Here is a 25,919-nt window from a genome sequence, read left to right as displayed (position 1 = left end):
TCTGTAATACCGCAACATTTTCTCGTGAAAATTTTTACTTTGTTAAATTATTACATTTTAATGCAAAATGGTGACATTTGTCATATAAAATTCTGACTTTTATCACAATTATGCCAACATTTTGTTCTTGTAAAGTATCGACATTTATGACTTGTCATAATTTTGCCAAGTAAAATTCTGATTATTATTATAATATTGCCAACATTTTAAAGTTTTCTTATAAAATTGTGTCTTTTGTCGAGTAAAATTATGACTCTTTTCACAAAATTGCCAAAAATGTGAAGCTTTTCTTGTGAAATTGCGAATTTTATTGAGTAAAATTCCATCTTTTATCGTAATATTGCACAAATGTTCAGTTTTTCTTGTCAAATCTTGACTTGCTTTGAGTAAAATGACAACTTTTGTTATAATACTGCTTACATTTTACTTTGTTAAATTATTACATTTTAATGCAAAATAGTGACATTTGTCATATAAAGTTCTGACTTTTATCACAATTATGTCATATTTTTGTTCTTGTAAAGTATCGACATTTATGACCTGTCATAATTTTGCCAAATAAAATTCAGATTATTATTATAATATTGCCAACATTTTAAAGTTTTCTTATAAAATTGTGCCTTTTGTCGAGTAATATTATGACTCTTTTCACAAAATTGCCAAAAATGTGAAGCTTTTCTTGTGAAATTGCGACTTTTGTTGAGTAAAATTCTATCTTTTATCGTAATATTGCACAAATGTTCAGTTTTTCTTGTCAAATCTTGACTTGCTTTGAGTAAAAGGACAACTTTTGTTAGAATACTGCCAACATTCTAAGTTTTTCTTGTGAAATTGCGACTTTTATTGAGTAAAATTCTATCTTTTATCGTAATATTGCACAAATGTTCAGTTTTTCTTGTCAAACCTTGACTTGCTTTGGGTAAAATGACAACTTTTGTTATAATACTGCCAACATTCTAAGTTTTTCTTGTGAAATTGTGATCTTTTTCTTGTAAAATTCCAAATAATTTTTCCCAACAAGCTTTTTTACATTTGCATATGTATATATTAATAAAATCTCTACATATATGCAAAGGGTGGTCCTAAAAAAGTAGGCCTTTTTCGGAGGTTTCGAGAATGTAAGAAGTATGTGTGTGTGTGTGTGTGTGTGTGTGTGTGTGTGTGTGTGTGTGTGTGTGTGTGTTCTTGTATTTCTTCCCTTCCTGAGACAAGAAGAAGGGAAAGTCTCTTCCATATGAGGAGGTGTGAACAAGTGAGGACATAAATCATGGTCCCAATAGACAAGGTGTCATTTGCACCCCTGCAGGTGACATCTATCAACATGAGGGTGGTCCCAAAAAGGAATTATTTTTCTAATTGACGGTGTGTCGCTTTTAAAAGTGCTCCCCCTCTGGTCAACATACGAAATAACAAGTGTGTGTAAGGAATTGAAATGCCAATATTTTAAAGTTATCTTATAAAATTGTGACTTTTGTCGAGTAAAATTATGACTCTTTTCACAAAATTGCCAAAAATGTGAAGCTTTTATAGTGTAAAATTCCATCTTTTATCATAATATTGCACAAATGTTCAGTTTTTCTTGTCAAATCTTGACTTGCTTTGAGTAAAATGACAACTTTTGTTAGAATACTGCCAACATTCTAAGTTCTTCTTGTGAAATTCCAACTCATTTTTCACAAAAGGCTTTTTTATATTTGCATATGTATATATTAATAAAATCTTTACATATCTAGAAAGGGTGGTCCTAAAAAAGTAGGCATTTTTCGGAGGTTTCCAGTAGGTAAGAAGTACGTGTGTGTGTGTGTGTGTGTGTGTGTGTGTGTGTGTGTGTGTGTGTGTGTGTGTGTGTGTGTGTGTGAAAAAGACATGGCTGGCTAAGCCCCAAAGAGCGTGGCAGCGTTGTCTATCCCGAGGACAAGCTGGCAGCAACTTTTTAACAGCCCTAGCTCGGAGGTAAGTACAAAGTACTAAATGTTATCTCAAACACTGGCAGGGAACCAGTTTAAAGGGCACTGGGGAAAAGACGCTGTGAGAAACCCAAAAAAAAAAAAAGAGCTGAATATGATCGTACTTTCTCAGATTGATGAAACCCTAGTCAGGTTTTTGTGACACACAAATACTTGCCCTCGGGCTAGAAGGTGTCATTTCCCCTTCCACTGTCACAAGGGCCACATAGAAAAATTATCTGCCGCTCCAATGCGTGTGTGTGTGTGTGTGTGTGTGTGTGTGTGTGTGTGTGTGTGTGTGTGTGTGTGTGTGTGTGTGTGTGTGTGTAATACTGCATTTAGAAATAGTGTAGTGCAATTGTGTTGCACGCTAACACGCAGTGGGAAGCAGATGGAAATGTTGGTCCCACAGGACGGCCGCACATTTAAAGACTATCCCTGTCTCACGTGTCTCTCCCCAACGGCTGCCTGCTGTTCCTGACCTTCGAGATGTTTTTCCCTCTCCCTTTATTCCTCTCTATTTCACACTCACGCAGCGCACATCCACCCTCGACTGTGCGCACTAACTCTTCTTTCCTGCACCACTCTGCGTTTTGTCATTAACATGCGCTGCATTTCCAGCTTGTATCAGGCAGATGGGGACAGGAAAAAATAAAAATAGCCCCGCTATTTGGCGTGGGTACAAATAGTCCGCATGCATTACGGGGCCGTAATGTACGCACACAACATTTCTGGTGCTCCACAGTCATAATTTTTAAAGTGGTTGAAAGCCACGTGCAAAAAAAAAAAAAAAAAAGACATTACTTAAAGGGGTCCAGAAAGTCAAAGGTTCCTGGTACCAATCCAGCTTCTGCATCCTACACGTTACCTATTCAAATAATCAAAACGTCTATGTGTTAATTATAAATGTAGCTTACCACCGTCAAGGTGTGAATGTGGAGGGAATGAATGATGGGGTCTCACTTCTCAATGAAAAGCAAGCACTTTTATGAATTGTTTTTGTTGCATCCATCCATGCTTTTTGCAGATGATGTAGTCCTGTTGGCTTCATCTGGCCGGGATCTTCAGCTCTCACTGGATCGGTTCGCAGCCGAGTGTGAAGCGGCCGGAATGAGAATCAGCACCTCCAAGTCCGAGTCCATGGTTCTCGCCCGGAAAAGGGTGGAGTGCCATCTCCGGGTTGGGGAGGAGACCCTGCCCCAAGTGGAGGAGTTCAAGTACCTAGGAGTCTTGTTCACGAGTGAGGGAAGAGTGGATCGTGAGATCGACAGGCGGATCGGTGCGGCGTCTTCAGTAATGCGGACGTTGTACCGATCCGTTGTGGTGAAGAAGGAGCTGAGCCGGAAGGCAAAGCTCTCAATTTACCGGTCGATCTACGTTCCCATCCTCACCTATGGTCATGAGCTTTGGGTCATGACCGAAAGGATGAGATCACGGGTACAAGCGGCCGAAATGAGTTTCCTCCGCCGTGTGGCGGGGCTCTCCCTTAGAGATAGGGTGAGAAGCTCTGCCATCCGGGAGGAACTCAAAGTAAAGCCGCTGCTCCTCCACATGGAGAGGAGCCAGATGAGGTGGTTCGGGCATCTGGTCAGGATGCCACCCGAACGCCTCCCGAGGGAGGTGTTTAGGGCACGTCCAACCGGTAGGAGGCCACGGGGAAGACCCAGGACACGTTGGGAAGACTATGTCTCCCGGCTGGCCTGGGAACGCCTCGGGATCCCCCGGGAAGAGCTAGACGAAGTGGCTGGGGAGAGGGAAGTCTGGGCTTCCCTGCTTAGGCTGCTGCCCCCGCGACCCGACCTCGGATAAGCGGAAGAAGATGGATGGATGGATGGCATGTTTGACGTGTTGTCACAAGCAGCTGCTGAACAATGTCGGCAAACCTCCGTCCTCCATTGTTGTATCGCGCAGCTAAAGTGTTTTCCAGCTCTGGCTTTTACATGTTGTCCTAGCCCGGTCGCTGCTAGCATGTGCACTCGTACGGTACACCTCCGAACCGAACCGAAACCCCCGTACCGAAACAGTTCAATACAATTACACGCACCGTTACACCCATAGCAGATAATTGTGCTTAGTTCGGATAAAATACCCTTCATTTTTGCATTTTCTTCCCTTGTTTTTGAACACTGACTTTCTGTAAAATGCGGTATGTAACCCACTAGGAAGTGTTTTGCATGTAGATTGAAAATCACAGTGTGACCCCTTTAAGCTAGTCTTGTCAGCGTATTACAAACATAGCAATTATGTATTTGGATGAGCTCCTTCTCCCCCTTTGTACTTGTGGTGTGCAGAAGGAGGCCTGGAGAGGCCAGGAAAGAGGAGCTCCACATCACTCCCCCACAGTAAATGATTCCCCCAGAGGGCGAGGACTCATCAATACTCATCACAAATGATACAAGCAGCCTGCGCCAACATAATGCATCATTTCACAGCCGCGGATGAAGCGGGAACTTGACAGAATCAGGCTCAGTAACACGCCGAGTGCTTCGGTGTGTCGTAAAAAGGTTTGCAGGCCCGTGGCCGCGGGGGGGTCAGGTATGGAGGAAAGTGCAAGTCATTGTCGGCGTGCGCAACAACAAACCGCCACCTTGGCGTGAAGTGAAGCCTGGAGGACGCTGCCGCGCCCCTGACTACAGATAGCACTCCAAACAGAGCGACGCAGGCAGAAATGGAGCGAAAAGGAAGGGCGAGAGGGGAGATTAGCGCCGCACGTAGCAGCACACACAAAACAACTGCACGCAATCCGGCTTCCCTGGAAGCCCCTGTAGGGCACGGTTAACAACCATTTACATTCTGCATGGCTCTGAGCCGATAGCAAACTCCAAAGGACGCCTATTAGCTGCGTATGTTTCATACAAACATTGCCATTTGGATAGGCCTGATCTAATTAATTGCTGGATTCACTGACTGCACCCCGAATTTGTAATGTAATCATAACGACCTCTTTCCAAGGGTCTCTCGCTAAATGTAATTTGAAGGGGGGGGGGAAACACCCTCTTCACAGAATCAATTCAAATCAAATGAGGTGAAAATCCCAAAAAATTATGTACAGCATTTTTTTTTTTTATAAAGTTACGCATCAACCGTCTTGTGTTGCGTCACATCTGAGTTATTGTGCAGACAAAAGGGGGAAATAACTCCAAAAGTACACTTCATTCATTAACGGTGTCACAAAATATATCAGTTAAAACAGATCTGGGCAAAATATGGCCCGGGGGCCAAATGAGTTAGGATTTTCAATTAGGCCTGTCGGATGTTCTACATCATTTTTTTTAGACCTTTAACATCAAAAGTGTAGTCACTTGTTCTTATGTTTTCTGAGCTCACAATGTTCACTGCTGGCTCTACATATCCTAAGTTACAATGTCTACTTCTCACATGATATAATTGTTGATGACTGAAGTGCTGATAGCAACCAAACCTAACAATTTTACGTGATAATGTATCATAGTGTAGGTGTTTATTACACTTAGCATTCATATTTTGCTGTTTTCTACATTTTTGTTGTGTTTGCAAGATTGTAAAAGATACACAACTATGGAGGAGCTGGTCTGAGAAGAAAAATATGTTCATATGTTGTTAATAGTCAGTGTTTTATTGTTCATAGGTAATATTGTAAATCCCACTTTCTTTATTTTCATGTACATTTTGGGTGTCACATTCAGTTAAAAAAAAAAGTAAAATTCTATTGCATTTTTTTTAGGTGGTCTGTCATAAAGTTTTTAGAACCCTGTGGGACATTGTGACTTTTGGTACTAGTGTTCCTTAAAAAAGGGACTCAAACACACATACTGTACAGCAGATTTTTACAGCTAAATGTGTATAGGGAACCTTTTTGGCTGAGAGGGCCAAAAAGCCAAATTTTTTAAAATGTATTTCCGTAAGAGCCATATAATATTTTTCTACACTGAACAAAACTAAACGTGTGCATTTTTAAGTAAGACCAACATTTCTAGAGTATAATAGGTCTCTTATTCTTTGTAATAACATTGTTATTCTCGAGCTAACTGTGGAGGTGGCGTGGCCTGCTGGCCTGCAGCAAACTGGGGTGTGCCATGACTGGCCTCGAAATCAGCAACAGGGCCTTGTTATCTAATCACCTGTCGCTCTGTTATAAGCAGCAGCCAGGAGGAGAGACGGGGTTGGGGCTGGAGCCAGAGCGCGAGCGAAAACGAAAGAGAAAAATACAATTGCTGGAAAGCAACTGAGAGACTTATTGAAAAACAATATTGTAACCCTGAAACAGGCTCTCATGTTGCTCCTTGGTGGTCTGACAAACCCCAGGAGGGCAAGCCCCACACTAACCAAGAATAAATAAATAACTTCTTACCATTAACGCAAATTCTTGAACAGTTGCGGTAGAAAACAGATGGATGGATTAAAAATGCATGAGAATGTTTTATATTTTGAACATTATTTGTAACACTGTGATTACAAGTGGAATTATTCATCACTTATCATATTAAGCAATGTCATCTAAGATTTATCCGAGAGTCAGATGCAGTCATCAAAAGAGCCACATCTGGCTCGCGAGCCATAGGTTCCCTACCCCTGATCTATACACACATCCACATTGGCCCCCAGACACATTTTTTCTCTAAATGTGGCCCCCGAGTCAAAATATTTGCCCAACTCTGAGTTAAATAATACATAATGTTGGATATAGAATATTAAAACCCTTTATTCATTGACTCGAAAATACTGAAATTCCACAACAGTAAATTAGCAAACAGCTAAAATGATACACAAAGCAAACTGTAACCTGCTAGTCAAGGATATACAAAAATTATTCTCAACAAAAAAAGTAGAAATAAAACCTTGGAGAAAAATGTAATTTAAAACATTTGCACGCACGTACAACACTTGAGACCTTCAGTATATATCAGTTTGTGGCCATAAGACTCCACATCGTAATAATCCCTTCTATTCCCCCCCATACGGATTAAATGGCTGGAATATAAAGACAATATAACATACATCCATAAAAGTGGATGTATATGTAAAAATGCAATATAGTTTTAACTGTTTATTTATTTATATCTGCACCTTATTGCTCTTTTATCCTGCACTACAACCAGCTAATGCAACAAAATGTTGTTCTTATCTGTACTGTAAAGCTCACAGTTGAACGACAATAAAAGAAGGTATAATGTGGCTTGAAATCAAACAATGTACTAATACAGGGGTAGGGAACCTATGGCTCGGGAGCCAGCTGTGGCTCTTTTGATGACTGCATCTGGCTCTCGGATAAATCTGAGCTGATGTTGCTTAAAACGATAAGTAATGAATAATTTCATTTGGAATCACAGTGTTAAAAATAATGTTCTAAATATAAAACCTTCTCATGCATTTTTAATCCATCCATCCGTTCAACAAGTTGCGTTAATGGTAAGAAGTTATTTAGTTATTATTGGTTAGTGTGGGGCTTGCCCTCCTGGGGGTTCTTCAGACCATGAGAGCCTGTTTCAGGGTTGCAATATTGTTTTATTTTTCAATAAGTCTCTGTTGTTTTCCATCAAATTGTATTTCCGGCCCCAACCCCATATCTCCTCCTGGCTGCTGCTTATAACAGAGCGACAGGTGAATAGATAACAAGGCCCAGGTGGGCCATCTACGCACCTGTCGCTGCAGGCACGCAGGCCACACCCCCTCCAGTTAGCTTCAGAATAACAATGTTATTACAAAGAATAAGAGACCTATTATACTCTAGAAATGTTGTTCTTACTTAAAAATGCACGCGTTTAGTTGTGTTCAGTGTTAAAAAAAATATTATATGGCTCTTACGGAAATACATTTCAAAATATTTGACTTTTCGGCTCTCTCAGCCAAAAAGGTTCCCGACCCCTGTACTAATATGATCCACTTCAAGAAACTCTTAAAACTTAAAAGTGTTTAAAAAGTACAAAGAAGAACCATGATAAACATTTGGAATTCATTCCACCAATCCATTCATTTTCTAGATAATCTTACTCATCTCACCATATGAAATATAACTTACTTCACTAATTGTTTGATTGATTGATTGATTGATACTTTTATTAGTAGATTGCACAGTACATATTCCGTACAATTGACCACTAAATGGTAACACCCCAATAAGTTTTTCAACTTGTTTAAGTCGGGGTCCACGTTAATCAATTCATGGTACAAATATATACTATCAACATAATACAGTCATCACACAAGTTAATCATCATAGTATGTACATTGAATTATTTACATTATTTACAATCCGGGGGGTGGGATGAGGAGCTTTGGTTGATATCAGAACTTCAGTCATCAACAATTGCATCAACAGAGAAATGTGGACATTGAAACAGTGTAGGTCTTATTTAGTAGGATATGTACAGCCAGCAGAGAACATAGTGAGTTCACATAGCATAAGAACAAGTATATACATTAGAAGTACATTTGAGTTGTTTACAATCCGGGGAGATGGGATGTGAATGGAGGAGGGTATTAGTAAAGTGTTGTTTTAGAGCGGTTTTGAAGGAATATAGAGATGCACTTACTTTTATACCAGTTGGGAGTGCATTCCACATTGATGTGGCATAGAAAGAGAATGAGTTAAGACCTTTGTTAGATCGAAATCTGGGTTTAACGTGGTTTGTGGAGCTCCCCCTGGTGTTGTGGTTATGGCGGTCATTTACGTTAAGGAAGTAGTTTGACATGTACTTCGGGATCAAGGAGGTGTAGCGGATTTTATTAATTATTATTAATTTTTTTTTGTTATTACTTATGGAGTATATTGTGAATACATTGAGAACAGGAAGTGAACAAAGGTGTTAGTAACTGCTAGTAGGAATAAATATGCTAGGCATCTTCCTACTCCTTTTCGAACATGTCGAATGGAGAAACTGGAAATTGTGATGCATCATGTTCCAAATAAACTGAAAACTCAAAAAACATTCCAGACTGAGAAAGTACTCACCGTTTGAGGTGTCTTCAGCTCTTTGACATAACTGCTGTAACACCTGGGAAAGAGAAACAAAACATTGTTGGCTTTCAGAGAAAAAACACACACAGTGTGAGTGAGTCACGGGAACAAAAACGTGTTTATGCCGATTCGCTTTGATTTGTGTCACAAGCGAGATGGATAGGTTTCAGTGTACACTGGTGAGCGGGGGGATGAGGCATCAGAAGTTCCGGGGCGTTTATTAGTATTCACGGCGTACTGGTGCATCAAACACAGCGATGTCTGAACACAAAACGCTCGTCCTCCACTCAGCCATTTCTGGCAAAACCTGTTTGTTCCAATTGGATCTCGACACTGGAGCTTTGAGTGAGTGCGAGGATATTTTCCCCAAACACAAGACGGTTCTTGCAGAGAACCCAGCCTTCCCAGGGTTCTCACGCCCATCTCTCGTGCATTGTGTGAGCGGCTCAACACGACAGATGCCGCTCCGCCTGGCAGCACCACCGACGCAGATTGTACCACTTTTTTTATCTTATGGCTCCTCTGATTTTTTTGGGGGGGAGAGTATAAATGTGCACAGTCTGCTAGCAAACATTTTTAGCTCCAGGGCCAACCCCCGGCGTAGTTTCCAGACCCAGTGTGTGTGTGTGTGTGTGAGTATCTATCTAACAAGGTTTTGCTGACAACAAACATGTCCATCTGGTCAGTGGAACAGAAGCATCTCGTTCTCTTCAGTTTGATTCCTGCCTTCCAGTTTCTCAGCAGCAACTGAAGAACACCCCTTAGAGTTGCTATTTCCGTACGAGGTGGAGACAGGCAACATGTCACGGCCGTCGTTACAAAGCAGACTGGACTGGAAGGACAACAGCAAAGCTGTTTACAAGAAAGGCATTAGCAGGCTCTTTTTCCTGAGGAAGCTTAGGTCCTGTGATGTGTACAGCAAGCTGTTGGAGATCTTGTATCAGTCAGTTGAGGTCAGTGCCCTGTACTTTGCAGTGATTTGTTGGGGCAGCAGCACCAGCAAAAGGGACTTCAAATCGGACTGTCAAACAGATCCGGAAAGACGGGCAAACTATTGGTAGGCAGGTAGAGGCGTTTGCGTCAGCAAGGACCAGGAGGACACTGGACAAACTGCTGGTCATCATGGACAATCCTGTCCACCCACTCTATATTTGTACCATGAATTGATGAACGTGGACCCCGACTTAAACAAGTTGAAAAACGTATTGGGGTGTTACCATTTAGTGGTCAATTGTACGGAATATGTACTGTACAATCTACTAAAAAAGAATCAATCAATCAAAACCAAACAAATGAGGGACAGTGGAGCTCATACTCCCACAGGCTCCTTCAGCTTGGTTCCCACAGTGTTCCATTCAAGAACTCCTTCATTCCACTCTCCGTTCCAGCTGTATAAAACACTGGCCATACTGCAATAGATGATATGTGTCTGTTACCAGACACCTGACATGTTAGCTACCTCTCTTTGTTTGTAATGTATATGTTTTTGCTGGATGTACTCTCGATTTTATGCTGCAGTTGTTACATATACTGTAATATTGTACACGTAATTGTTATATATTGTACATATTATAGAATATATCAGTATATATCACATACTGTATATATAAAATGTAGGGGCAGGTTTGATGGCCACGGATTAAGTGCTGGCTGTCCAGAGTTGGGACCCAGGGTGGACCACTCATCTGTGCATCAGTTGGGGACATATCTGCGCTGCTGACCATTCTCCGCTCAAGATGGTCTTCTGCCGGCCCCACTATGGACTGGACTCACACTATTATGTTAGATCCACTATGGACTGGACTCACACTATTATGTTAGATCCACTATGGACTGAACTCTCACTATTATGTTGGATCCACTATGGACTGGACTCTCACTATTATGTTAGATCCATTATGGACTGGACTCTCACTATCATTTTAGATCCACTATGGACTAGACTCTCACACTATTATGTTAGATCCACTATGGACTGGACTCTCACATTATTATGTTTTAGATCCACTATGGACTGGGCTCTCACTATTATGTTAGATCCACTATGGACTGGACTCTCATTATTATGTTGGATCCCCTATGGATTAAACTCACTATTATGTTAGATCCACTATGGACTGGACTCTCACTATTATGTTAGATCCATTATGGACTGGACTCTCACTATTATGTTAGATCCACTATGGATTAGACTCTCACACTATTATGTTAGATCCACTATGGACTGGACTCTCACTATTATGTTAGATCCACTATGGACTAGACTCTCACACTATTATGTTAGATCCACTATGGACTGGACTCTCACAATAGTATGTATTAGATCCACTATGGACTGGACTCTCACTATTATGTTAGATCCACTATGGACTGGACTCTCACACTATTACATTAGATCCACTACAGACTGGACTCTCACACTATTACATTAGATCCACTACAGACTGGACTCTCACACTATTATGTTAGATCCACTATGGACTGGACTTTCACAATATTATGTTAGATCCACTATGGACTGGACTCTCACACTATTATGTTAGATCCACTATGGACTAGACTCTCACTATTATGTAAGATCCACTATGAACTGGACTCTCACTATTATGTCACTATGGACTGGACTCTTACATTATTATGTTAGATCCACTATGGACTAGACTCTCACTATTATGTTAGATCCACTATGAACTGGACTCTCACTATTATGTCACTATGGACTGGACTCTTACATTATTATGTTAGATCCACTATGGACTAGACTCTCACTATTATGTCACTATGGACTGGACTCTTACACTATTATGTTAGATCCACTATGGACTGGACTCTCACACTATTATGTTAGATCCACTATGGACTGGAATCTCACAATTATGTTAGATCCACTATGGACTGGACTCTCACAATATTATGTTAGATCCACTGAACGTCCATTGCACCAGTCCCCCAGGGAGGAGGTCCCCACATCTGCGGTCCCCTTCAATGTTTCCCCTTGTTATCCCAATGGGTTGAATTTTTCCTTGCCCTGATGCTGGATCCGAGCAGAGGATGTGGTTGTGGCTTGTGCAGCCCTTTGAGACACTGGTGATTTAGGGCTATATAAGTAAACATTGCTTGATGATTGATTTGAGTGTGGAACAATTCCCCTTGTGGATCATTAAATAGTGTCCAAGTCTAAGTCCAAGTCAATATGTGAGCGAGAGAGAAATCCTGTGGACTGCCAGTGTTGATGACAATCAAACTGCAGTGCCTTCATTATCTGACGGACAAACATAAGACACACACCAACACTTTGATAACCCATGGCAGCCATTATGAGAACAGAGCGGCAGGTAGGCTGAATTCATCTCCTGCCTTTTCATAAAGACCTATTAGTGGATGATTAAAGGATTTGTGCTCTTCGGGATTGGGCACAAAAAATGATTTGCCAGGTGGATTGTGTTCTGGATAAGGAGGCCGTCGCTGTCTGCCTTCATATTCCTGACTGAGAATCAGGCTGTTCATCTATTAACCTCCTTCTTCTTCACAATCTTTAGCAGTTTGCATCAATAAAGCAACACTGTTTTTTTGTGCGGGTTCCAAATGCGTAGCCGTGTTGGACTGAATAACAATCGGCCAAAGTCATTACACAGTTGACTACCGTCATTGAGGACAACCACTCGATGTTTATGTTGCCTACTAGCAGAATGAACATGGACACGAATGCCTGCAGTATTCCTGTCCAAAGCCAGCGTAACTTCTGTTACGCTGGCTTTGGAACGGCTAATGCCTCAAATTCAGAGAATAAATGGCATCTAAACCTGTGGTATAGCTCAGTTGGTGGAGTGGCCGTGCCAGCAACTTGACGGTTGCAGGTTCGATTCCCGCTTCCGCCATCCTAGTCACTGCCGTTGTGTCCTTGGGCAAGACGTTTTACCCACCTGCTCCCAGTGCCACCCACACTGCTTTAAATGCAACTTAGATATTGGGTTTCACTATGTAAAGCGCTTTGAATCACTAGAGAAAAGCGCTATATAAATATAATTCACTAGTTCACTATGGTAACTAGCCCAAACCCTTGTGTCTAAAATATTCCACATACTATACATATATTTGTACCATGAATTGATTAACGTGGACCCCGACTTGAACAAGTTGAAAAACTTGAGTTGTCAATTGTACGGAATATGTACTGTACTGTGCAATCTCCTAATAAAACTCTCAATCAATAAAAAACATTCAATCCACCTCCGTATTTCCTTGAATTGCCGCCGGGTATATAGTATGTGCCTGCCTAGAATTACTGCCGGGTCAAACTCGTTTCGCAAAATATTATTTTTTATTAGCGCATGTCTAGAATTTCCACCGGGTCAAACTCGTTTCGCAAAATAATTAGCATATGCCTAGAATTTCCGCTGGGTCAAACTCGTCACGTCACGAGTGACACTTCCCCTGTTTTCATTTTCAAAATGGAGGAGGCTGATTTCAATCATTTGAAATCGCATAAAGGGAAGAAGATTAAGAGCTATTCAGTAGGATTTAAGGTCCAAGCTATTTAATACGTTAAAAAAAACAGTAAGCAGTTATGTTTTATTAATATACCGTAGCTGCGTGTGTCAAATATGAGTCATTAAATGACTCCCGCCTCCTGGTGGTAGAGGGCGCTAGTGATCTTTCTTGTGACTATTACGCTGCAGAAGAAGTGACAACAAGCAGCAAAAGTGAGCAGGGATCGTTTATTTTTTCCCTCTCGCTTGCACTTTTAACATGGAGGATTACATATCTAAAATAAAACAGTTTTCTAAACTGGACTTTCAATCGAAGCAAGAGGTAATAAAGGAAGATCTCCATCAAGACAGAGAGACTTTTAAAGCTGAAGAAAGATAAGGAAGACTTCTATAAACAAGTTATCGATGATTTTGATCAGAAGGAGCTGTGCATGGACTTCATTTATAAGTAAAGGTAAGACCATAGTAAAGTTTTTTTTAATTAAATGTGCTTTTCATGACGGTATCCTTACATCACACTCAAATTTATAAGCGCAGGCCTAAATTTAATTAGCGCCCCGGCTGCATTTTATGCAGATTTTTGTACCAATCCAACATCAAGTAAATACAAGTCCACTATCGCAGATTCCGATGCAAATACTTTTTATTTCAACATTGTCAACATCGCTCAATAAATAAACAATCGATTGATTGATTGACTACGCCTTAATTTGTTGATCACAGGGCTGAAAACTGTACATCAGTAGATAACAATAATTATTGATATTTTTGTACAACCTACAAAAAATGAGGATTTGGGGAGAATATATCAAATGTGAACATTTTCATTAGAAATATAACTTCCTTTGATTCTAGACCCTCTGCTAGAAAGGGAAGGTCAACACGAGCATGGAAAACACTCAACTATGAACATGAACAAAATATTAAAGTCATATTGAAGACTTAAAAATAAGCTCTTTGAAGCACAAAAATAAGGAATATGTTAAAAACGTCATAAAGTGTAAATGGGTTATACTTGTATAGCGTGTGTCACTTCAAGGTACTAAAAGTGCTTTGACATTATTTCCACATTTACACACCGAAGGCGGGAGCTGCCGTTTAAGGACCTAACCACAACCAATCAGTGTAAGAAAATAGTGCCAAGTGTGAAAATGTTAACATGTAGAAACCTGAGAAAACTATTTTCTGCAGGTTTTGTGACAGGAAGTTACAGCTGTGCTGTAAAGAATGAGCGCGGCTAAGGTGGTGTGGTATTAGCGGTCTTGCCCTGCATCATTTACAGACCGCATTGGTTTGAAAAAAATCCAAATACCGCATTTCCTTGAATTGCCGCCGGGCATATAGTATGCGCCTGCCTTGAATTACTGCTGGGTCAAACTCACTTCGCAAAATAATTAGCACATGCTAAGTATTACCGCCGGGTCAAACCCGTGACGTCACGAGTGACACTTACCCTGTTAACATTTTTAAAATTGAGAAGGCTGATTTCAATATTGCTAATTTGAAATCGCATAAAGGGAAGAAGATTAAGAGCTATTCAGTAGGATTTAAGGTCCCAGCTATTGAATACCTGTATGCTAAAAAGAACCGTAAGCAGCGGCGAGGAGTCAGCGTCGGCAAGCTAGCGGAGAGGAGGAGCGGAAGAGCGACCTGGACTGAAGTTTTATTGAAAAATAAAGTCAAACTGCTCAAGCCATGTCCTTCCTTGGTGGTCCTGGGAACCCTCAAGACGACGGCTTGAGACCGTCACAATACTGTAGCTGTGTGGGTAAAATATGAGTCATTAAATGACTCCCGCCTCCTGGTGGTAGAGGGAGCTAGTGATCCTTCTTGCGACTAATCGGCTTGCAGAAGAAGTGACAATGAGTGACGAGATTTGTGCTGGGACGGATATGATGCGGCGGATGCACAACGGACCTTTTAGGATGTAACACCTAGCAACCGGGCTGAAATAAAGCAGGTTCCAGTCCTAAATACCCAGTGTATTATTTATACAATAACACTTCCTGGTGGCAGCGGTGGGATAAAAAGATCACGCACGGAGCAGAACGGGAGGGGGAGTTGTCCGGGGATAATTCTGTTGTCGCCCCCGCACTTGAGGAGCCGAGCTAACTGATAGCAGCGGTCTGATAGCAGTTATCTAAACTGGACTTTCAATCGAAGCAAGAGGTAATAAAGGAAGACCTCCATCGAGACAGAGAGACTTTTAAAACTGAAGAAAGATAAGGAAGACTTCTATAAACAAGTTATCAATGCTTTTGATCAGAAGGAGCTGCACATGGACTTCATTTATAAGTAAAGGTAAGACCATAATAAGGTTTTTTTTTATTAAATGTGCTTTTCATTAAGGTATCCTTACATCACACTCAAATTTTTACTGCAAGCCTTTGGTAAGTGCCGGAGTGAGAAGAGGTTTTAAAATAATTAGCGCATGGTTACTTTTACCGCATGCCTTTGGTAAGCGCAGGAAGGAGAAGAGGTTTTAAATTAATTAGCACCCCGGCGGCAATTCAAGGAAATACGGTGAGTGACTTTTCCTCTTCAAGCCACAATTTCTTCATTTTGACTTCCACTTCTCACTCCATGCGGAGAATCAACCAAACGTGATAATTGCTACTGTCACCTGATTGGCTGTTAGCGTGTCACTCCCACGAATCAGTGATCACTTCCTGCGTTGCTCGGCTACCAGAGAGCAAGTACCTTTTGTCCGTGCAACCCACCTTGCTTCCATACTTCTAGCGAAAAACTAAAGAAAAATTGAAATGTTTTAGGTCAGTGGTTCTCAATTGGGGGTACGCGTACCCCTGGGGGTACTTGAAGGTATGCCAAGGGGTACGTGAGATTTTTAAAAAATATTCTAAAAATAAAAACAATTCAAAAATCCTTTATAAATATATTTATTGAATAATACTTCAACAAAATATGAATGTAAGTTCATAAACTGCGAAAAGAAATGCAACAATGCAATATTCAGTGTTGACAGCTAGATTTTTTGTGGACATGTTCCATAAAAATTGACGTTACAGATTTCTTTTTTTGTGAAGAAATGTTTAGAATGAAGTTGATGAATCCAGATGGATCTCTATTACAATCCCCAAAGAGCGCATTTTAAGTTGATGATTACTTCTATGTGTAGAAATCTTTATTCATAATTGAATCACTTTTTTAGTTTTTAGTTATTTTCAGCCAGACATGAAAAAAATAGACCTAAAAATGAGCAATCATTAATCTCCACTATGATGTCACTTCCGTCACTTGATTGACATTCACGGCACCAGAGGATCTTGTGAGATGATGCTGGCTGCTGCCAGATCATTATTAAGAAAAAACGACCGACAGGAAGGCGAGAAACACTTTTTATTTCAACAGACTCTCGACCTGCCGCCAAAACTCTAAAGACCGACTGCACAGTTCCTACCGCTCACCAGTGTACACTGAAGGGCCTAAAACAAACAAACAAAAAACATAAACAACAATAAAACTTATAATCTGAAGTTGATTTGGAGGTTGTTGGGTTAAAAGTAAACAGTCAATAAAATGTATAATTTATTTTTTAACACTTTAATGAGTTGGACCCTTTTGGATCCCCAATAATTGTTGTGTAATTTGTTTTTAAGTGTCATTGCTAAAAAACAATAAAACAATGAATTAAAATCAATGTTGTTATGAGTTATTGACCTTTTTAAGGCTTCAATTATTATATAATCTCATATATTCAACTTGAAAATATTTATTGGGTGAAAATATTACATATTTTGTGTTTTTTTTTGCATAAAAAAACTGGGTTTTCTTTGACAAAAAGAGCATACAACTTAATTCTTTAATAATGTTATATTGACAGATAGACCTAATGTTGATCTAGATATTTAAATCTTGAATAATAATAAAAACAATAACACTGTATAATGACACATTTTTTACATTCACGGCATAGCGTCATAGCTCAGTTGGTAGAGTGGCCGTGTCAGCAAGTTGAGGGTTGCAGGTTCGATTCCCGCTTCCGCCATCCTAATCACTGCCGTTGTGTCCTTGGGCAAGACACTTTACCCACCTGCTCCCAGTGCCACCCACACTGCTTTAAATGTAACTTAGATATTGGGTTTCACTATGCAAAAGCGCTTTGAGTCACTAGAGGAAAGCGCTATATAAATATAATTCACTTCACTTATATTCTTTTGACCAAAACCCTTTAGGGTCCCCGGGATCAAGCCTGAGTGGAGGCCCAAATGTATATTTTTTTGTACTCATATTGTATTGGTTTTTAACATTAAAAATATCAAAATGGCCCCCACTTGCTTTGATTTTTCAGTGCGGACCTCAGTGGAAAAAGTTTGGACACCCCTGCTTTACAGAGTCAAATCTCGACCTCATCACACTAGTATGGACAGCATAGCAACCTTGTATCGATCCACCCGCCGTTAATTGTCAAATTTCAGCAGGAGACGCCAGAAGTGTGGCCGTGATGGAAAAAGCAGTGATGCAGCGATGACTTCATGTGAGCTCATTCGCTAAGCCGATCCAATTAGACGATCTGATGTCATCGCTCTGCTGCTGACAAACCCCAGCATATTTGGCCTGGCATCTGGGAAGATCTAGGATACCTTCGTATTACTCGTACTTTTGTTTTTGGCACCGGCAGCTGCATTGCTCAGCGCCTCACGCAGAATGAGATTTCTACCTCATTAGCCTTTCAATTTTTGTAAATATATGAAAATATCGACTAATCACCGTGTTTACCATAATATAATTGGACAATTACATTATGCATAATTGAACATGGCACCGATTCGCCATGTTATCACGGAAGCGGATGATTCACCTTTTCATTAACCGAGAGGAATAAATATTGTTTCTGAACGTCGCTAACAGTGAACAAGAATCCAAATGTCATTATTCGAAAATTCATTACGGAGTCTAGTGTCTGCGCTGTCGGTGTTCGACACAACTCTCTTATAGGGATTGGCTTTTCAATATTGAGGTGTGGGTTGAGCGATACAGCCTTTTATTAATATCTGGATATTTTTAGGCCATGTCGCGATACACCATATATATCTGGATATTTTGCCTTAGCCTTGAATGAACACTTGATGCATATAATCACAGCAGTATGATGATTCTGCGTCTACATTCAAACATTCTTCTTCATACCGCATTAAAGGGGAACATTATCAGCAGACCTATGTAAGCGTCAATATATACCTTGATGGTGCAGAAAAAAGACCATCTATTTTTTAAACCGATTTCCCAACTCTAAATGGGTGAATTTTGGCGAATTAAACGCCTTTCTGTTTATCGCGCTGGAAGCGATGACGTCAGAATGTGACGTCGCCGAGGTAACACAGCCGCCATTTTCATTTTCAACACATTACAAACACCGGGTCTCAGCTCTGTTATTTTCCGTTTTTTTGACTATTTTTTGGAACCTTGGAGACATCATGCCTCGACGGTGTGTTGTCGGAGGGTGTAACAACACTAACAGGGAGGGATTCAAGTTGCACCACTGGCCCGAAGATGCCAAAGTGTCTGCCGCCAGACCCCCGTTGAATGTGCTGGAGTTTCTCCACATTTTACCGGCGATGCTAAGGCAGACATGGCACAGAGATGTATGGATAACCTGCAGATGCATTTGCAACGATAGTCAACGAAATCACAAAGGTGAGTTTTGTTGATTTTGACTGCCAGCTGATCGATGCTAACATGCTACGCTAATCGATGCTAACATGCTATTTACCGGCGATGCTAAGGCAGACATGGCACAGAGATGTATGGATAACCTGCAGATGCATTTGCAACGATAGTCAACGAAATCACAAAGATGAGTTTTGTTGATGTTGACTGCCAGCTAATCGATGCTAACATGCTACGCTAATCGATGCTAACATGCTATTTACCGGCGGTGCTAAAGCAGACATGGCACAGAGATGTATGGATAACCTGCAGATGTATTTGCAACGATAGTCAACGAAATCACAAAGGTGAGTTTTGTTGATTTTGACTGCCAGCTAATTGATGCTAACATGCTACACTAATCGATGCTAACATGCTATTTACCGGCGATGCTAAGGCAGACATGGCACAGAGATGTATGGATAACCTGCAGATGCATTTGAAACGATAGTCAACGAAATCACAAAGGTGAGTTTTGTTGATGTTGACTACCAGCTAATTGATGCTAACATGCTACACTAATCGATGCTAACATGCTATTTACCGGCGATGCTAAGGCAGACATGGCACAGAGATGTATGGATAACCTGCAGATGCATTTGCAACGATTGTCAACGAAATCACAAAGATGAGTTTTGTTGATGTTGACTGCCAGCTAATCGATGCTAACATGCTATTTACCGGCGGTGCTAAAGCAGACATGGCACAGAGATGTATGGATAACCTGCAGATGCATTTGCAACGATAGTCAACGAAATCACAAAGGTGAGTTTTGTTGATTTTGACTGCCAGCTAATCGATGCTAACATGCTACGCTAATCGATGCTAACATGCTATTTACCGGCGATGCTAAGGCAGACATGGGACAGAGATGTATGGATAACCTGCAAATGCATTTGCAACGATAGTCAACGAAATCACAAAGGTGAGTTTTGTTGATGTTGACTACCAGCTAATTGATGCTAACATGCTACACTAATCGATGCTAACATGCTATTTACCGGCGATGCTAAGGCAGACATGGGACAGAGATGTATGGATAACCTGAAAATGCATTTGCAACGATAGTCAACGAAATCACAAAGATGAATTTTGTTGATGTTGACTGCCAGCTAATCTATGCTAACATGCTATTTACCGGCGGTGCTAAAGCAGACATGGCACAGAGATGTATGGATAACCTGCAGATGCATTTGCAACGATAGTCAACAAAATCACATAGGTGAGTTTTGTTGATGTTGACTGCCAGCTAATCGATGCTAACATGCTATTTACCGGCGGTGCTAAAGCAGACATGGTACAGAGATGTATGGATAACCTGTAGATGCATTTGCAACTATATTACGTTTCCTTCCACCCACATTTAATGCGAAAAAAACACTTACCAATCGACGGATTTAAGTTGCTCCAGTGTCAAAAGATGCGAAAGTCCTGATCGTTTGGTCCGCACATTTTACCGGCGATGCTAACGCAGCTATTCGGCCATGCTATGGCTATGAATAGCGTCAATAGCTATTCGCTCAATAGCTTCAGTTTCTTCTTCAATATTTTCATACTCCAACCATCTGTTTAAATACATGCGTAATCTGTTGAATCGCTTAAATCGCTGAAATCCGAGTTTGAATCCGAGCTAATGTCACTATATCTTGCTGTGGTATTCCCATTGTTTGTTTACATTGGCAGCACTGTGTGACGTCACAGGGAAATGGCCAGTGTCTTCGCAGAGATCGAAAATAAGGCACTTTAAAGCTTTATTTAGGGATATTCCGAGACCGGTAAAAAGAAAAAATAAACTTCAAAAAATATAACGAGCCACTGGGAACTGATTTTTATTGTTTTTAACCCTTTTTAAATTGTGATAATGTTCCCCTTTAATACATGCTACTTTTAAACTTTCATGCAGAGAGGGAAATCATAACTATCCATCCATCCATTTTCTACCGCTTATTCCCTTTCGGGGTCGCGGGGGGCGCTGGCGCCTATCTCAGCTACAATCGGGCGGAAGGCAGGGTACACCCTGGACAAGTCACCACCTCATCGGAGGGCCAACACAGATAGACAGACAACATTCACACACTAGCTAAAAGTGTATTTAAGAAACAGTTGTTAAGCAGTGGCACAAACATTCATGTCATTTCCAAAACAACACTCAATTAAAGGGCACTTTTTGTACAGAACACCACCACAATAGTTTAAAACAAATACAGTGCACTTTTGTGCATGATGTCACACAAGATATTTTGAAAAGTGTAAAATAAAAATGAGCTGAATAATAGGAAATCAACTAGTGTATGTCCTTCGCTATTTGGTAGGTTCCTGCGGACGTTGACTCCTGTTGTTGACTATTTTTTTCATACGGTGTTGATCTGGAAATTTGCTTGGGCATTTTGTGCCACAAAATGCGGAGATGTTGACATGCGGAGTTTCAAGCACTCTTCATTATCTAGCAGGTGACTTTTCAACTGATTCTACTAATTAGCAGTAATGTTACTTTTTGTAGCAACACTTTTGCCGCATACTTGACATATTACGGTTGTCTGTTCAACATCTTACCGCTTGAAGCCAAACCACCGCCAGACGATGGACCCCCTGCTGTTTTTCTTGGGAATTCATCATTTTTCCTTAATTTGTTACCAGATTGGCACCTTCTTTCTCTCGGATTACCACTCGCACCGCACGGCTAGCGCCCCGGCTAATGTTACCATGCCGCTTACCTGTGTGCTCCGTGAGCGTGTATGACGTTGCACGCGCGACATTGTATGACGTATGTAAGAAGGTGCGCTTCTTTTCCGTCTCTGTGAGAAGGAGAATCGAAAAAGAGTGGGAATGCCCGCAGCTAAAAGCAACTGCGTGAGTCATTTTCTATATCGCTAGTTGAAAGTATCATAATTCTTCTTTGTAATTTGTAAGCGCTATTAATTTGAACAACCTCTTAAATTGGATCTTATCAGTACAACGTTTGACTTGTTTACATAATCCATTCTATATTCAGTGTTGATAGCTACATTTTTTGTGGACATGTTCCGTAAAAATTTACGTTACAGATTTCTTTTTTTGTGAAGAAATGTTCAGAATGAAGTTGATGAATCCAGATGGATCTCTATTACAATCCCCAAAGAGGGCACTTTAAGTTGATGATTACTTCTATGTGTAGAAATCTTTATTTATAATTGAATCACTTGTTTATTTTTCAACAAGTTTTTAGTTATTTTTATATCTTTTTTTCCAAATAGTTCAAGAAAGACCGCTACAAATGAGCAATATTTTGCACTGTAATACAATTTAATAAATCAGAAACTGATGACATAGTGCTGTATTTTACTTCTTTATCTCTTTTTTCAACCAAAAATGCTTGATTAAGGGGTACTTGAATTTAAAAAAAAAAAATTCACGGGGGTACATCACTAAAAAAAAGGTTGAGAACCACTGTTTTAGGTGACTGATTTTTTATTGATATTGGTCACATGTTTAATGCGGTATATACTGACATCGTTTTATTAAAAATGATTCAAATCACTATCAATACTTATTTAATCCCAAACTTCTTTGTACAAAATTTAACAGCAAATAGATACCACTAGGCCCTGCGATGAGGTGGCGACTTGTCCAGGGTGTACCCCGCCTTCCGCCAGATTGTAGCTGAGATAGGCGCCAGCGCCCCCCGCGACCCCAAAAGGGAATAAGCGGTAGAAAATGGATGGATGGATGGATAGATACCACTATACAAGAAAAAATTAAGTAAAATGAAGTGATAAACAACCAAACAAAAGTGAAAACTATTATTGGCTGTTATGCGAATCCCAAAGTCCTCTCATTTCCAATGACTTATTTTAATTTTTTTTGTAAATAGGAAATGAAAAATGATTGACTTATTCATCCGACAATGGTGAACCTATGTGGTTGCGGCGTAGATGTTTCCATACAGCAAAACGTAACGAAATACTTAAAACGAGTAATAAATAACACATATTGCTCTATGTAAATATAAATAAAAAAACAACAACACTATTTTAATACCCATATTGCACAGTAATCACATAATTTCATTCCACATACTGATATGCTAAAGGTTGTAAGTGTTGTACGTGAATACAAATGTTTTAAAATTACATTTTCCTTTAAGGTTATATTTCCCCTCTTTAGTAGAGTTAGACTCCGCCAAGGCTGTCCTTTGTCACCGATTCTGTTCATAACTTTTATGGGCAGAATTTCTAGGCGCAGTCAAGGCGTTGAGGGGTTCCGGTTTGGTGACCGCAGGATTAGGTCTCTGCTTTTTGCAGATGATGTGGTCCTGATGGCTTCATCTGGCCGGGATCTTCAGCTCTCACTGGATCAGTTCGCAGCCGAGTGTGAAGCGACCGGAATGAGAATCAGCACCTCCAAGTCCGAGTCCATGGTTCTCGCCCGGAAAAGGGTGGAGTGCCATCTCCGGGTTGGGGAGGAGACCCTGCCCCAAGTGGAGGAGTTCAAGTACCTAGGAGTCTTGTTCACGAGTGGGGGAAGAGTGGATCGTGATATCGACAGGCGGATCGGTGCGGCGTCTTCAGTAATGCGGACGTTGTACCGATCCGTTGTGGTGAAGAAGGAGCTGAGCCGGAAGGCAAAGCTCTCAATTTACCGGTCGATCGACGTTCCCATCCTCACCTATGGTCATGAGCTTTGGGTCATGACCGAAAGGATAAGATCACGGGTACAAGCGGCCGAAATGAGTTTCCTCCGCCGGGTGGCGGGGCTCTCCCTTAGAGATAGGGTGAGAAGCTCTGCCATCCGGGAGGAACTCAAAGTAAAGCCGCTGCTCCTCCACATGGAGAGGAGCCAGATGAGGTGGTTCGGGCATCTGGTCAGGATGCCACCCGAACGCCTCCCTAGGGAGGTGTTTAGGGCACGTCCAACCGGTAGGAGGCCACGGGGAAGAGCTAGACGAAGTGGCTGGGAAGAGGGAAGTCTGGGCTTCCCTGCTTAGGCTGTTGCCCCCGCGACCCGACCTCGGATAAGCGGAAGAAGATGGATGGATGATAGTAGAGAAGAATTTTTGTACATTCTTTGGTAGCAGGTTATATTTTGCCCTGTACATAATTTTAGCTGTTTACAATTTTACCAGATCATCCAACTTTAATATTTCTAACTCAATAAATAAAGTGTTTGGATGTTTTTCTACATCCACCATTATGTATCAGTCTAATTGATCTTTTTTGTCACACGCTTAACGAATGTAACGCACATTTGTAGTTATTTCCCCATATTTCTGCAGAATAAGTCAGATACGGTAACACGAGCAAGCAGTACAGAATATGAAGTGATTTTTGGTCTAGAACAGGGGTCTCAAACTCACTTCACCTGGGGGCCACTGGACGCAGAGTCTGGGGGAGGCTGGGCCGCAAGAAAAGATTTCCTAAAAAAAAAACGTTGCATACTCCTCAGCATGTGTAGTTGTATAATGACGTTTCAAATTGTATACCTTGGGCACCGCAACTTTCTCTGTGCAAATAAGACACGTCGGGGTGCCCCTGTGCTCAACAAAGGATAATTGCATTTCCCACTTTTCCTGGAATTGTCTTTGCTCATCTAAACCTTTTTCTTCACTCCAGGCTTTGAAAAGGACATGTTTGGGGTTGTGGAATATATTTGTATTTAGCCCACGCATGGAGAATAATGTTATTTCCGCAATGTGTGTCGTTCGGCTTTTCCTTCCTACAGCAACACGGTGGTCGGCGGATAATAGCCGGGAAATTACCGGGACAGCGAGCGCAAAAAAGTGACGGCTACCGGAGTGTTATCCGGCGTCATATAGAAAAATATATGTAGTGTTTATCGTGTGAGGCAATGCAAATTAAACAATAAAAAAACAACGCTTTGAATTGGTCCAGGTTATCGGGGACTGTTATTACTGACGGACAGGCAGCCAGGCACGTAAGAAAATCCTCGTCTCCATGGCAACTTCTCGGTCACTTTCATGCATTTGCCGCTTTTCCACTAAAGCAGGGGTAGGCAACCCAGAACGTTGAAAGAGCCATTTTGGACCCAAATAACACACCACTGTCAAGCACCATTCATATAAAACTTGCGGGCCGCACTAACATTAAACTTTCATATTTAGGTGGGGGCCACAAAATTACGTCTCGCGGGCCGCGTGTCTGAGACCCCTGGTCTAGAACATGTTTTGCTTTAATCATTATTGAAACGTTTTTGCCCCCTTATGTTATTACATAACATTAGTGATTCCCAAAGCCCAAAAAAAGTCTGCGGGCTTTAGAGTGTTTTCATTTCGGGCTCCAGTACTCTGGAATGCCCTCCCGGTAACACTTCGAGATGCCACCTCAGTAGAAGCATTTAAGTCTCACCTTAAAACTCATTTGTATACTCTAGCCTTTAAATAGACTCCCTTTTTAGACCAGTTGATCTGCCGTTTCTTTTCTTTTTCTTCTATGTCCCACTCTCCCTTGTGGAGGGGGTCCGGTCCGATCCGGTGGCCATGTACTGCTTGGCTGTGTATCGGCTGGGGACATCTCTGCGCTGCTGATCCGCCTCCGCTTGGGATGGTTTCCTGCTGGCTCCGCTGTGAACGGGACTCTCGCTGCTGTGTTGGATCCGCTTTGGACTGGACTCTCGCGACTGTGTTGGATCCATTATAGATTGAACTTTCACAGTATCATGTTAGACCCGCTCGACATCCATTGCTTTCCTCCTCTCCAAGGTTCTCATAGTCATCATTGTCACCGATGTCCCACTGGGTGTGAGTTTTCCTTGCCCTAATGTGGGCCTACCGAGGATGTCGTAGTGGTTTGTGCAGCCCTTTGAGACACTAGTGATTTAGGGCTATATGAGTAAACATTGATTGATTGATTGATGTTGTATATTTTGTTTATGAGATTTCCAGTT

At 41.1% G+C, this 25,919-nt stretch overlaps 1 protein-coding gene across 16 annotated transcripts in view; it reads right to left on the bottom strand.

Annotated features, from left to right (window-relative positions):
- The window catches only part of baz2ba (bromodomain adjacent to zinc finger domain, 2Ba), a 314,952-nt gene that overhangs the window by 246,888 nt on the left and 42,145 nt on the right, over positions 1-25,919 (bottom strand). For all 16 annotated transcript variants that reach the window (XM_061887411.1, XM_061887418.1, XM_061887415.1 and 13 more), the window contains exon 2: positions 8,878-8,920. The gene's annotated coding sequence lies outside the window, so the exon portion shown is untranslated. The remainder of the gene's footprint in view (positions 1-8,877; positions 8,921-25,919) is intronic.

The sequence above is a fragment of the Nerophis ophidion genome, linkage group LG25 (genome assembly GCF_033978795.1).
Source record: "Nerophis ophidion isolate RoL-2023_Sa linkage group LG25, RoL_Noph_v1.0, whole genome shotgun sequence".
Taxonomy (NCBI): domain Eukaryota; kingdom Metazoa; phylum Chordata; class Actinopteri; order Syngnathiformes; family Syngnathidae; genus Nerophis; species Nerophis ophidion.
Note: the sequence above shows the minus strand (reverse complement) of the source record. Positions and strands in the feature narration are given on the sequence as shown.